This window comes from Hemicordylus capensis, chromosome 3, assembly GCF_027244095.1.
Source record: "Hemicordylus capensis ecotype Gifberg chromosome 3, rHemCap1.1.pri, whole genome shotgun sequence".
Taxonomy (NCBI): domain Eukaryota; kingdom Metazoa; phylum Chordata; class Lepidosauria; order Squamata; family Cordylidae; genus Hemicordylus; species Hemicordylus capensis.
In genome coordinates this window covers 245,485,191-245,498,642 of record NC_069659.1, presented here as the reverse complement: position 1 = coordinate 245,498,642, position 13,452 = coordinate 245,485,191, and the positions used below count along the sequence as shown (strand labels likewise).

General features: G+C 43.5%; 1 protein-coding gene across 4 annotated transcripts in view; it reads right to left on the bottom strand.

Annotated features, from left to right (window-relative positions):
* Positions 1–13,452, bottom strand: part of PCGF5 (polycomb group ring finger 5) — a 62,370-nt gene that overhangs the window by 33,423 nt on the left and 15,495 nt on the right. The gene's annotated exons all lie outside the window — the stretch shown is intronic.

Sequence of the window (13,452 nt, the reverse complement as noted above, 5' to 3'; positions counted from 1 at the left end):
TGCCCCTGCTAAGATGCTGCTTACAATAGTTTAAAACTATTTTTTTAAGTGCCTAAATAATTTTGGGCACCTTTTTAGTCAATCAACCAGAATGGTTTTAATTGATTAATCTAACTGATTAATTAATGTATGAGCCCATTTTATATTTTGTAAATAGGTTAAAGGCTTGTATATTGTAGCATGATTGTGTTTGACTTGGTCATCAGTTAGTTATTTTATAGAAAATCTTCCACAGCTATCTGTCATTTGGAAAAGCAAAGGGGTATTTGCAATGCTAATGTCTTCCTTAGGATTTAAAGAGCACACACTGTTTGACATTGGATTTTTGTGAGTACTTACCATATACTCTGGAAATGTTCTCTCAAGGCTGCAGAGACATTCACACCTAACTAACAATGCTTAGCTTGATATTCACTTCACTGCAGAAATTAGGTACTACTGTATCTAAAAACAGTGAGAACTGGAAAGGTGTTTGGCATTTTAACTCCAAATGCTAGATTAATTAAAAAGAAGTAACAGTAATGTTAGTAGTCCTTCACCAATCTAAATTTAAATGCAGTCTTTTGCGTTGTCTCCTATAGACATCTCTGGATCACGAAAAACTGCAGTATGATAAACAAAGAGTTCTTGTTTGGCCCAGAGAGCCAGTTCTCAAATTGTATCATAGAGATCCTCTTTAGTAGGGACATATGATAAAGGCCCTCTCAAACCATCTTCTTGACCAGCATCCAAAAGTGTACCCCTAGAATCACCATCAAGGTAGATGGTGGATATTTGGATATCCGGACAGCCAAATGGATGCGCAGGTTGGAAGTGGGGCAACTTGGCACCCTACTTTCTGGGCCAAACTAGGCACACAAAACTGGATGAAGCCAAGTTCTAGACTGTCAAGTTCTAGATTGTAATATGCAAATTAGGTCACCTGGATTTGGGAAGCCTGAATATGGCAAAGTCACCTTAAGTGGCGCAGTGGGGAAATGTTTGACTAACAAGCAGAAGGTTGCTGGTTCGAATCCCCGCTGGTACCTATATTGGGCAGCAGCGATATAGGAAGATGCTGAAAGGCCATCAACTCATATTGCGCAGGAGAAGGCAATGGTAAACCCCTCCTGTATTCTACCAAAGAAAACCACAGGGCTCTGTGGGCGCCAGGAGTCGAAATCGACTTGACAGCATACTTTATCTTTACCTAAGTGGCTAGTACCTGGGATTTTTTCAGGCATGCTGCACATTTTAAATACAGCATTTAAAAACCTCTTTTATATGATTTTAAACAAATATTTAACCGTGTTTTAGTACCTCCAACTATTTTCCTTCTGAAACATTTAGAACTTATGAGTATCAAGTTTTTTGAAGTTAAAGAGTCACTTCTTTGTTTGTCAATTAGATAAGATAAATTATTGTTATGGGCTGAAAAGTCTTTTTCTCACAGAGGAATAGGGCTGGACATGTTACATTTCTACAGATGCAAAACAAAGCTGCTACCCCAAAGCTTTGCTATTATTAAATTTATCTGACTATTCCTCCAAGAAGCTCAGAGCAGTACACACAGTCCCTCCTAATTCATCCTTACAACAGCTTTGTGAAGTAGGTTAGGCTGAGAGTAGTTGATGGTCTAAGGTCACAGTGAACTTCAGTGGGGATTTGAACCTAGGTCTCCCTGGATGTAGTTCAAGACTTATCACCACACTATACTTGTGATGTAGGTATAAGCTATATAGTTTATTGGTTTCCACTATCTGAAAAGATTAGGTGAACTCCCTTAGGTGCATGCAACTAGTTACAAAGTTATTTGGATCCAGGCTAATATAATACAACAGCTTCCCCAAATATGATCACAGTAAATATAAAAACCACAAAACAATACAATTAAACCATGCTACTAATAAAACTAATAGCGGCTCAGCCAGCTTATGGCTTTTCCAGCCCAAATGCCCATCTAAGCGGTTTTAAATTGCAAATGAAAGCAGGGGTGTAACTATAATAGGGCAGGGGGAGACAGTTGTCTGGGGCCTCACTGCCTTGGGGGGGGGGGCAGAGGCAAGTCACATGACTGACTCCCCCAGCCGCACACCCGCCCGGGCTTCCTTCAGTTGTATTCATCCTCCGAAACTGATGTGAGTGTTAAGACCTGGAGCTACCAGAACAGCATGTCTTTCTCTAGTACCACTGAATGACTTGCATCGTCCACAATTTACAAAACCTTTTAAAAAACAATTTAGGATGGTGTTCTATTGTGGCACACTATCCAGCCTCATTTAAGATTTCTTTACTTCATGAGCTGAGCTTCAGTGAGGCGTGGGCGGGGGGGGGCGGCATTTAAAAATCTTGTCTCTGGGCCCACTCCAACCTTGCTACGCCCCTGAAAGAAAGTTCATTATGGCTGAGCTTCTGTGGCTGTTTCATCCTGTCAGCTGAAGTTCATTCTCCTATTTGTGCTTAGAAGTTTCTATAGTTGGGCCTGTCTTATGGCTCAGGGGAAAAGGTGAGAAGAAAAGCAAGACTGCGGAAAGAGAAGAACAGGGACTGTAGAACAGGATCTCAATAAAACAATAAAAGTTCTGTGTACAAGTTTCATATCCTACCTAATGTGTCCTTCCTGTCAGAACCAAACTATGAAAATAGGCCTTTGTGGGAGGGTGTTTCACATGTGCAATGCAATGACAAAGAACACCCTACTTCAAGCCCTCACAGATACCACATCACAATAAGAAACAAGCAGCAGCAAGGCCAAAGAAGGAAGGGTTACATATGGGTAGGGGCATTGTGGGCTTTCTAACCTTTGCAGTGACAATACTTAAATGATGATGCAAGGATTAAAGTGAACTTAAATTAATACTTCAGAATAAACATAGTTAGGTACTTTTTGAAATTATTGGCTTTCAGCATATTACCATTTTTGTGATTTGCAGAATTACACAGCAAAACCTTTACTCTACACAGATGATGGCTTTGCCATTATCAGTTTGGACCACTCCACTTCCATATTAAATATTTTGAATGCTACAGTTAAAAGGTGAGTGTACTAACAGCCCCTGGCACCTTGACAGAACTGGTCTCAAAGTGGCAAGGATGTTGTTTAGTAAGATTAACTTTCATTTTCTCAGCAGGGGCAGAGCATGGTGTGGTTTCAGCATTTAGGCAGCTTGCCACGCAGAGAATATTACAGAGGCTGCCCACATGACAACCCACTACATTGACAAACCACGTCCCCGCATCTGACTGTGCAGACATCCCTATATATTTCACAGCTGCCATGCTTAGTCAGCAGCAGAGGTTAAAAGGGTTGGGCAACTGCTGGGGCCAGGACCCTGTAAAGAACCCACCTGCGGTGTCAGTACTGCCATCTTGGTTTTCATTTTATGCAGAACCTGACCAAACCAGATGCACTGTGTCTTTACAAAGGCCACATCATTGCAAAGTAAGAGTGCTACCCAGACTTCCTCTGATGGTCAGGGGACTTCATAGTTTCTAGCTCAGGCACTCCCAGGCTGCCCTTCACCAGCTGTGGTTCCATATCCCAGCCACAGGCAGTGTTATAGGGCCTATCATGGTGTGATGGTGCATGCAGCCCCCCATCCCCACCCCATCTCATACCTACTACTAAACCTCACTAACCTGCTACTATCTTGGCTATTCATCAGGTCACTGGAGAATGCCTTCAATGTCTCCTATAAAAATAATCTCAGTATTATCTGAGGTAGTCTGGGGATGAATGTTATTAGTCTAGTACAGGCCTGCTCAACTTCAGCCCTCCTGCAGATGTTGACCTACAATTCCCATAATTCCTGGCTATTGGCTGCTGTGGCTGAGAATTATGGGAGTTGTAGCCCAAAAACAGCTGGGGGGCCTAAGTTGAGCAGGCCTGGTCTAGTACATGTGGACTATAGTAGTGGCATGAGTAGGCAGCTGAGCTGAGGGAAAAAGCAAACAAACCTGCCATTATTTTAAAGGAAATTAGACTTCTCGTGGCAGTTGAATGGAAAAAGAAGAAAATGTTTCTAAAACTGGCAGAAGCATAAAAAGTGGAACAATACTCCCAGTATTGGAGTACTGGGAGTACAGTGGAACAATTGCTCCCAGGTTGTGCCCGTTCTGACTTCACAGCAGAGACATCCTTTAACTGGGTGAGATTAAAGGGCCCTGTTTAATGCATGTGTAGAGGGGGTAATTCAGAAGAATGACCCCTCACTTAAAGGATGTTCCAAAAGTGCATCAGGACATCCAAGGACATCAGGACAGGCACACTCCAGGCGCAACCCTGCCCTGCTCACGCTTTGCGGCCAGTGTTCATTGGTATCAGTCCAATAGCTCTACTCTTATGTGTGAGGAATAGGCTTTCCAGGACCAGATCTCTTTGCAGTTGTCATTGATAGATAAGTATGTTGTTATCATGCTAATAAACACTTGAGTTTAGTTAATGAGTCTTCAGTTTAGTTGGAGTACTGTTCTTAAAAGTCTGCAGGGGATTGAATGGAGCCTGCCTGGAGCTGCTAAGGTGCATGTGACATGTGGTTGACCCGATTTTTGCAATACTTTGAAATGACTTGAAAATGAGATTCTTGGAAACATAAAATTTTTGAGACGCCATGCTGGGCATACCACCTTATGCCAAGAAGGAACTTGCCTAAAGAAACTTGCTTAGTTCTTGCCCATCCTACCAGAGGCATTGCAAAAGACTCTATAAAGATTTAAATGTGCCTACGACAACCTATTTTTGTAATATACTAAGTATTCTTAACTGTATCTAAGAAAGCTAGAAAGACAGAAGCAGTCTGCAGTAATGGAATAAAACTTGTTTTTTTAAAAAAGTATTTTCTTTTTACAAGCCTTCTGAGTTGGTTTTTAACTCAGGAAAAGGGTGGGGGGGATTGGTGCAAACATGTCCTCAGATGTTCAGCAGCTATCAGTTTTCTCATCCCATGTAAGCTTACACGTGGAAGGTTTTTTTGTATTTGCTCAATATCCAGTTACAGAGAAGGACCTTGGATTACAGCACCCGATCCATTGGTCTGGTTCTCTCAAGGGTGGAGCCACCACTGGGCAAACAGGTTCAAAGAACCCAGGCCACCACCAATCAGGGGCCATGCCTTGCACTCCAGACACAAACCCTGCATCTGACGTCAGACGTGGGAGGCGTGATTTGTTCCCAAATGGGGTCATGCGGCCCTGTTTGGGAACTCAATCAGCCAGCACTGCATTCGGCCAGAGCAACTCTCCCTGCCTTTTAAAGGCAGGGAGAATCGCTCTAGCTGCGCTGCGAATGCAGCGTTGGCTGATTGAGCCCCCAAATGGGGCCGTGTGGCCCCATTTGGGAGCTAATCGCACCCCCCACATCTGATGTCAGATGTGGGGGGCGTGGCTGCACCCGGGCAACCGCTTGGTTCGCTCAGTGGCTGGGTTCTCTGCATGTTTTAGGGTGCTTGGTGGCAGTGTTTTGAACCTACCGATCATATAGAATAGTTTTAGGAGAAGCCTAGCCAAGCAGCTTGGCAGGGATGATTCAGCATTTCTTTCCCTCATGTGAGCTTGCTCTGAGACAAAGGACTACAGCATACATACAACCCTAGCAATGTTCCTATCCCTATTTGCCCATTTGTGTGCTCTCTCCCCCCCCCACCCATCAAAGCTGCTCCAAGGACAGCATACAACATGAGAAGTAAGAAAAGACTTGACTTTTGAGGGCTGGCAAAGTATGTACACCAAGGACAACAAAATCAGTCATGGTCAGAGGTAGCCCTAAGCTTCAAGTCATAAGAAATGAGAAGCACTGAAAATAACTCAATGCATACTTCTGAGAGGGTTGAAGATGATTTTTTTAAAGTCTAAAAATCCCCCTCTCTGCTATGTAGACAATTCTGAGAACTTGTTTGGTTGAAAAACAATTGCATATACTGTATATTTAACAATAACCATCACCACAGACCAGCTAATAAACTCCACCCCACTCACTCTCTTACTTTCTGCTTTCCTTTCCACAGAGAGGAAAACAACTCATTGCAAGTTCTGAGGGGAAAGATCACATGGGTCAGGACCTATTGGGAAGAACTAAATCATTTTAAATTGTTTTTAAAAGGTTAAAAATCTCTCACACAAGCACAAACAAGGGCTTGAGGATAGGGAAGAGACACACCAAGGTAGGCTTTCAGTTGGAGATAGGACCTCTCTCTCTCTCACACACACAAACACACACTCACACACATGGTTCATCAATGTGGGAAGGAGAAAAACACACATTGGCTTCTGAGGGAAGAAATCACATTCACAGAAAAAACAGATAAGGGTTGTTTGTTTGTTTGTTTGTTTGACGTTCCTTTCCAGCTCTCCTTGTGGCCATGCTCCCTTCCTGCTCCCTCACCAACTCTACACTGAATTGCCGAGTGGGGAGGAGCACAACTCAAGGAGGACCAATCAACGACGGCTGCTGCCGGGCTGGTTTAACCCTTTCCTTTCTCAGCAGTCGTCGTCATCCTCCTGCCTGAAAAAAGAGAAACAGCTTGCTGGACATGATTGCGAGTCACGCAACTGGCGGGTGGGGGAATGTTTGGAGGGCAATGTCACACCCTGGCCACAGTTCTGTAGGGCTGTGTGGGGCCCCTTGAGCCTCTAGGCCTGGGGGCCATTGCTGCCCCCACTTTTCAATGGACCCTACGCCCCTGCTGCTGCTCTGTTTTCCATCCCCTGCATTTCCAAAGACAGGAGAGGCGACTAGGGCATGATGAGCACCAGGAAGGAGGGAAAAGAGTTTGAGTGGCAGCACTACTGCCATCAGTGCCAGATCAGGTAGGATGAGACTCAATGAGGTAACCAGTGAGGGAGACCCTACCACTTGAGGTGGCCTCCTCATCACACCTCATTAGTGGACCAATCCAGAGCTGTCCCTAGGGTTTTTGGTGCCCTAGGCAAAGATTGACTTTGGCACACCCGCACGCGCGCGTACACACACACACACACACACACACACACACACACACACACACACACACCAATTGAGAAGTGCAGAGCCCAGGCTTTAACTTGAGCCAACAGGCTGCTCATTCACCAGAACAGGAGAGAGTTCAGGATGGGAGAAAGAGCAGTGCAAAGCAAGGTGGTCTTGCTCGCTTGCTCTTTCTCCCTGCCCCCACTCCCCCCTGACGAGGAGAGTAAATGAGCATTCCTAGACAGTCAGACATGGGAGGTCAGACCCAAGAATTGGTGCCTACATCTGCCTAGTGGATGGGTCAACCCGGGACCAATCCTGGCTCCAGACCATGCACTTCACCCAAGCATCAAAGAGAAGAGACAACCACAAAAGCTTTCTTGAAATCTGATACAAAGCTCCTTTTGAATCTTATGGGTCCCTGCTCTGGTTTTGAAAACTTTCAATATCAGGGTTGATGTTAAGGACTTCTAAGCTCATGATGAGAAGGATTGAGAGTCAATCACATAGTAGAGTAGGCAAATATTTTCAAAATTAATGCAGATGAAGGGGGGATGAATTGTCTGAGTGGAAGAGAGAGCATACACACCTTACTCCTTGTTGGGACAGAATTCCTACACAGGAAACTGAACATATGCACATCAGCAGACAGGCTACTTTACTATGGAACAGGTGGTGGGCCTTAGAAGAGATGAAGTTAGTCAAGTTATGTTGACCAAACTTTAGAAATCCATCTTATACAGGCCATTTTAATCTCTGGGCCCTTCTAAGCCAACATGTCCAGTGACTCCAAAAAAACTGGAGTTGGCCTTGATAATTGCTACCACTTAGCATCTCCTTTACCACATGGATTATCATTAGAGGCTCCATAGTACATTGGCCTTGATTTCTTTTTAGTGAAACTGTTCCCCAAAACGACTGCATGGAAATTCACTAGTTGTTCATTTTAGTTTCCGTTCTACTTTTGCCCCAAATGCACAACATTTCTACTGTCTGGAAAACTACTGTCTACATTGTTTACTTCTTACACCGAAGATTCATTTGCAATAATGGGCCATGTATCAGGGTCCCACATGTTATAGTAGAGTCAGGCACACATTAAAAATTTAGCACATGCCCACTTCTACAATACTAATGACAACAAAGTATAACAACACAGAGCTAAACAGGATTTGCAGTTTAGGAATTTTGCTTGGTTGTAGATTAAAATATGTTGTGACAAAATCCACATTATACCACCCTAGGCATATTGCCAGATTATATCTCAACTTCATTTCTGCTGATACTACAGAATCTCATTGAAACCTTTGTTTCATATAGTTTACATTTGTTACAAAATCCCCTTTCCTCCTGTTTCCTTTGTAGTCACATTTGGAAAGCCGATTCAAAACACTATAATTAAAATCCTGCCTTGCACCTGACAGAACAGGATGATAACTTTGGTTCTAGCTCATTAAACGATGCAAAAGTATTTTCATTTAAATATATAGGTGAATTAAGGTACATGGTAGCGTCTTCTTTCTGGAATATAAATATTATTTTTGTTTTAAGCTGAATGGGGATGGGGAGGAAAGGGTGGAGAGAGAAACATCCAACCCTTGCCCTCAATAGTTTTGTCTCCTGTAAAAAGCAAAAAACATCCACCAGCACTAATTAAGTTATTCAAGCTAATCTGCCAGAGTTAGAAAAGTGAATTTGTACTTTAAAACTCAATTCCTTATGACTGAATACATATATCTGCAGCTCATTCATTAATACATACTTACCCTCAAACTATCAGCTATTATAGCTGAAATCCTGCTCAGGTCCTAGTTAGGAAAAAATGGTGGCCAATAGTTTCAAAAGTAAGTTCCCACACTTTTTTTTTTAAACAGTTCCATGCAGAGGTGCACCAAGGTAATTTGGGAGCTTTGACCTAAAGGCTTTTGGAGCCCCCACCCCACGCCACCCCACCCCACAGTACTTTTTAACACATTTTAATGCAACCAAACCACCTGGGACAGACTAAAAAGGATTTGGTGGCCCCAAGTGGGTGTGGAGGCCCTGGACTTTGGCCCCAAAGTCCAGAGGCAAGAGCATCTCTGGCTCCATGAACCAAAATATCTTGGACCATCCCTTCCACAGACTCCACCCACACCCTGCAGTATCTTATTAGGGACTAGCTGTTTGGCACAAGCCAGTGCTGATTGTGTACCATGAGGTGCTTGCTGAATCTGCCCTACAGCATACATACACTCACTTTGCATCTTCTTGGTATTATTTACAGTAGTAATACACAGTCAATGCAATGGGACACTGTGGTAAATTGTAGCCAATTGAAAGAAGGGGGGAAGTATTCTGTTCTCTAGAGATTACCAGCATATGCACCACTGTTTTGAGGTCATTCATCCCAAGAAATGGATGCAGCTGGTGTATGAGCTAAAGCTGACAGAAAGCCCCTCTGGCCACCACCTCCACCTGAGATACCAGGGAGAGGTGTGGATCCAGAAGTACTCCCAGACTACATATCTGTTCCTTTTGGGGAAGTGTGACCCCATATAGAACAGGTAGATCAAAATTCTTTCTGGTGTTCTGACCCCGCACAATAAGCACCTCCGTCTTATCTAGATTCAGTCTCAGTTTGTTATCCCTCATCCAGCCCATTACTGCCTCCAGGCAGGCATTTAGGGAATATATGCCATTTCCTCATGAGGTCAGCATGGAGAAGTAGATCTGGGTGTCATCCACATATTGATAACACCCAGCACCAAACCTCCTGATGATCTCTCCCAGCGGTTTCATGTAGATGTTAAAAAGCATTGGAGACAGTATGGAACCTTGTGGGACTCCACACTTCAGTTATTACTTAGCAAAACAACTGTCTCCAAGTGACACCATCTGGAATCTGCCAGAGAGGTAGAAGCGGAACCACTGTAAAACAATGCCACCCAATCCCTCTTCCCTCAGGTGGCTTAGATTTAGAACAGGTTTAGATTTAGACCTCAGATTTAGATTTAGAACAAACTTAGATTTAAACTTCAGGCAGATTAGATTTAGAACATCTTTAGATCTGCCTGTTCTGGATGGAGTTACACCCCCCTGAACGATCAGTTACGTAGCTTGGGAGTGCTCCTGGATCTAAAACTCTCTCTGATTTCTCAGGTTAAGGTAGTGGCCAGGAACACTTTTTATCAGCTTCAGCTGATATATCAGCTCTGCCCATTTCTGGAGGTAAATGACCTTAAAACAGTGGTGCATATGCTGGTAGCGTCCAGGCTCAACTACTGTAATGCACTCTACATGGGGATGCCTTTTTTATGTAGTCCAGAAACTACAACTGGTAGAGAATGCGACCGCCAGTTTGGTCTCTGGGAAATTCGAAGGGACCATGTAACACGGATTTTAAAAGAACTGCACTGGCTACTGATATGTTTCTGAGCGGAATACAAAGTGCTGGTTATTACCTATAAAGCCCTTAATGGCTTGGGTCCAGGGTAAGTATGAGAGCACCTTCTTTATCATGAAACCAACCGCCTATTGAGATCATCTGTGGATGTCTAGTTAGGGTTGACACCAGCTCATTTATTTGGTGGTGACTCAGGACCGGGCCTTCTTATTTGGTGGTGACTCAGGGCCAGGCTGTTCTGGGCTATGGAATATGCTCCCTGAGCATATTCCAAGAGCGTCTCCATCTCTGATGGTTTTTAGAAAGACCTTCAAGACACACCTGTTTTCTCAGGCTTTTAACTGAAATTAATTTTAAACGGGTTAATTGTTTTTATCCTATGAAATTGTTTTAACATTTTATTCTGTGAAATTGTTTTAATTGTTTATACTCTGTTTTATATTTGTTGTTTCGAGTTGTAGACACTGCCTAGAGATACACATATCATCAGGTGGTATATGATAAAGATATAAATAAAATAAATATACAGGAGATGATCTGCCCATAGCAAACTTCCATTTTTTTTTATCAGCAATCACTTGTGCAGACATAGCTTTTGTATATAATTAGCACAAAAAGCCTCATTCCATGCTTGGAATGAAGGCTGAGGAGGGCAGGTTCTTCTCGGCCCTTAGAAAAGGCCTTTAGGAAACATGCACATTCCTATTTGTTTAAACTGTATAAAACACAAAAGGTATAAGACCTTCAAAATATAGCACCTACCTCATGCCAAAGGCATTATTATTGCCATTAATTAATAATTGTTACAGGTTTCCCCCCCAGGAATATTCAGCCACTTGTAGCTAGGATGTATGGTAGATGTAGTATGCATCTTTCATGAGACTGTCTGAAAACAACAGCAGCAAAAAGAATTTAGTATGACCTTGTGATTTTACTCTGCAGCATCCAGAATATTTACAGTTGTTAGCTTAAGACAGAAGTCTTAAGCGACTGCTCATGGTGAGTTTAGTTAAATATCCATAGCAGTTTTTCATTGCTCTCAGTTACACACACATGTGCACACATGTGTGTATGCACGTGCACACACTCACACCCTTGCAAGTCTGTGCCAAGGCTATACTGCATCATTACTTCTATTCAACCAAGTTTGTGAAATTCACCTGTTTCTGAACAAGTCATTTTGACCTTCATTGGTGATAGGATTTTATTATTGAGTATAAAATTCAACATGGAATCCAGATATGACCTTTGGGAGGAATAAGAGAGGCCATGTTTAGATTACCTCATCTTTCTGGGAGCATTAAGAAGAACTGAATGATCTGCAATAAGTAAGACCTTGCCTTCTCTCATTCCTTTCTCTTCACAAAGGAGAACAGAGAAGAATAACTGCACAGCTTTCAATCAAATTGTTCTTGGTTTTAATCAAAACACAGTTATGGTTTTAACAGATGGAGGTTTGTTATATACCTACTTTTACTTCAGTATATATATACCCTTGTGGCTATTAGACAGCTACATTCAGATAAGAATCTAAGATATTTTGTTGGCTGAAAATACATGAAAGTCTAATGTTACAGATGCATTTAGCACTTGTTTGATCTTGTGGTGAGTGAAGCTTCTTTATTTAGTACTTTAACTGATCCAACACAGCATCCTGTTTCCCCAGAGAACAGAATACTTTCATAAGAAAATCTTGATTTTTGTCCTCCCAGATTGAAGGCAACCTGCATTAGCCAATCGGATATGCATGCATCTATACTCCAGTTCCCAACCATGTTTCTGCCACATGGCAGGTTACTACTTTCTGCCATGCCACATGGTGGATGCCATCAGAACCTAGCACAGTGGCAGACCTAACCATATCAACGTGTGAGGTCTGCTGGGAATGCAAAACCATAACACAGCTTCTGCATGTATTATGTATTACACCACACATGCCAGTGTGGTGTAGTGGTTCAAATGTTGGACTACGACTGGTGAGACCCGAGTTCAAATCCCCACTCAGCCATGAAACTCACTGGATGACTCTGGGCCAGTCATGTACCTCACCTGCCTCACAGGATGGTTGTGAGGATTAACATGACCATCTCCAGGATCCTTGGAGGAGTGACAAACAAATGTTAAAATAAATAAATAGTTCATTGTGCTCTGTCCCAGTATACATATATGTGAACTGATGCAAGCGGCTGCAGGATTGAATGCCAGGAGAAATATCTCTGGCTTTCTAAAACTGGAATCTCAACAATAGAATAGTTTGAAGCATTTTTACTAGCACATACCAAGCCCTTTCTCACAATCGGTGAGAAAGAGCTTGAGGGCAAGTGGGGAGGAAGCCTTGAAAAGCTTACCTCCCCGCAGACGATCCTTACTCTGGGTCTGGGCACAGAGATCGTGCACCCAGACATGCCGCTGCTTCCTTGGGCAGCGCGGAGGGTTGGGAGTTGGGATACATCACCCCATTCCCCGGAACTCCCATAATGCACCACGCTGCTTCCCGGCATCAGATTGGAGCCCCAGGGCTGGCAGGCAATCAGAAAAATGAGGTTAAGGGAGCGCTTCTGGGCTCCAGAGGCAGGTTTGCTGCCATGACGCTGCCGGGAGGCTGAGAGGCTCCCAGTGGTTCTCGCCTGCAGACGAAACTGGGCTGGGCTTCCTTAGCCTGGTTTGGCTTGCACGTGAGAATAGTCTCACAGTATCAGCTGCCAGCGCTGTTGCTCCTGGACCCTACAGTAGCCATGTTGTGCAAAGGTATTTGAATGGCAGGGGGAGCAAATGTGTTTACCTGTACCGTGTTCAGAAGAGCCTCTCTGCTTTAACAGAACCAGAAACAATTGCAAAGTTGTTTTGAGAATGCCTATCACCTAATGGTGCAGCAGGGAAATGGCTTGACTACCAAGCCAGAGGTTGCCAGTTCAAATCCCCACTGGTATGTTGCCGAGACTATGAGAAACACCTATATCAGGCAGCAGCGATATAGGAATATGCTGAAAGGCATCATCTCCTACTGCGCAGGAGGAGGCAATGGTAAACTGCTCCTGTATATTCTACCAAAGAAAAACCACAGGGCTCTGTGGTCGCCAGGAGTCGACATCGACTCGACGGCACACTTTACTTTACTTTACCCCATAGAAAGGCGCTCTGTGGA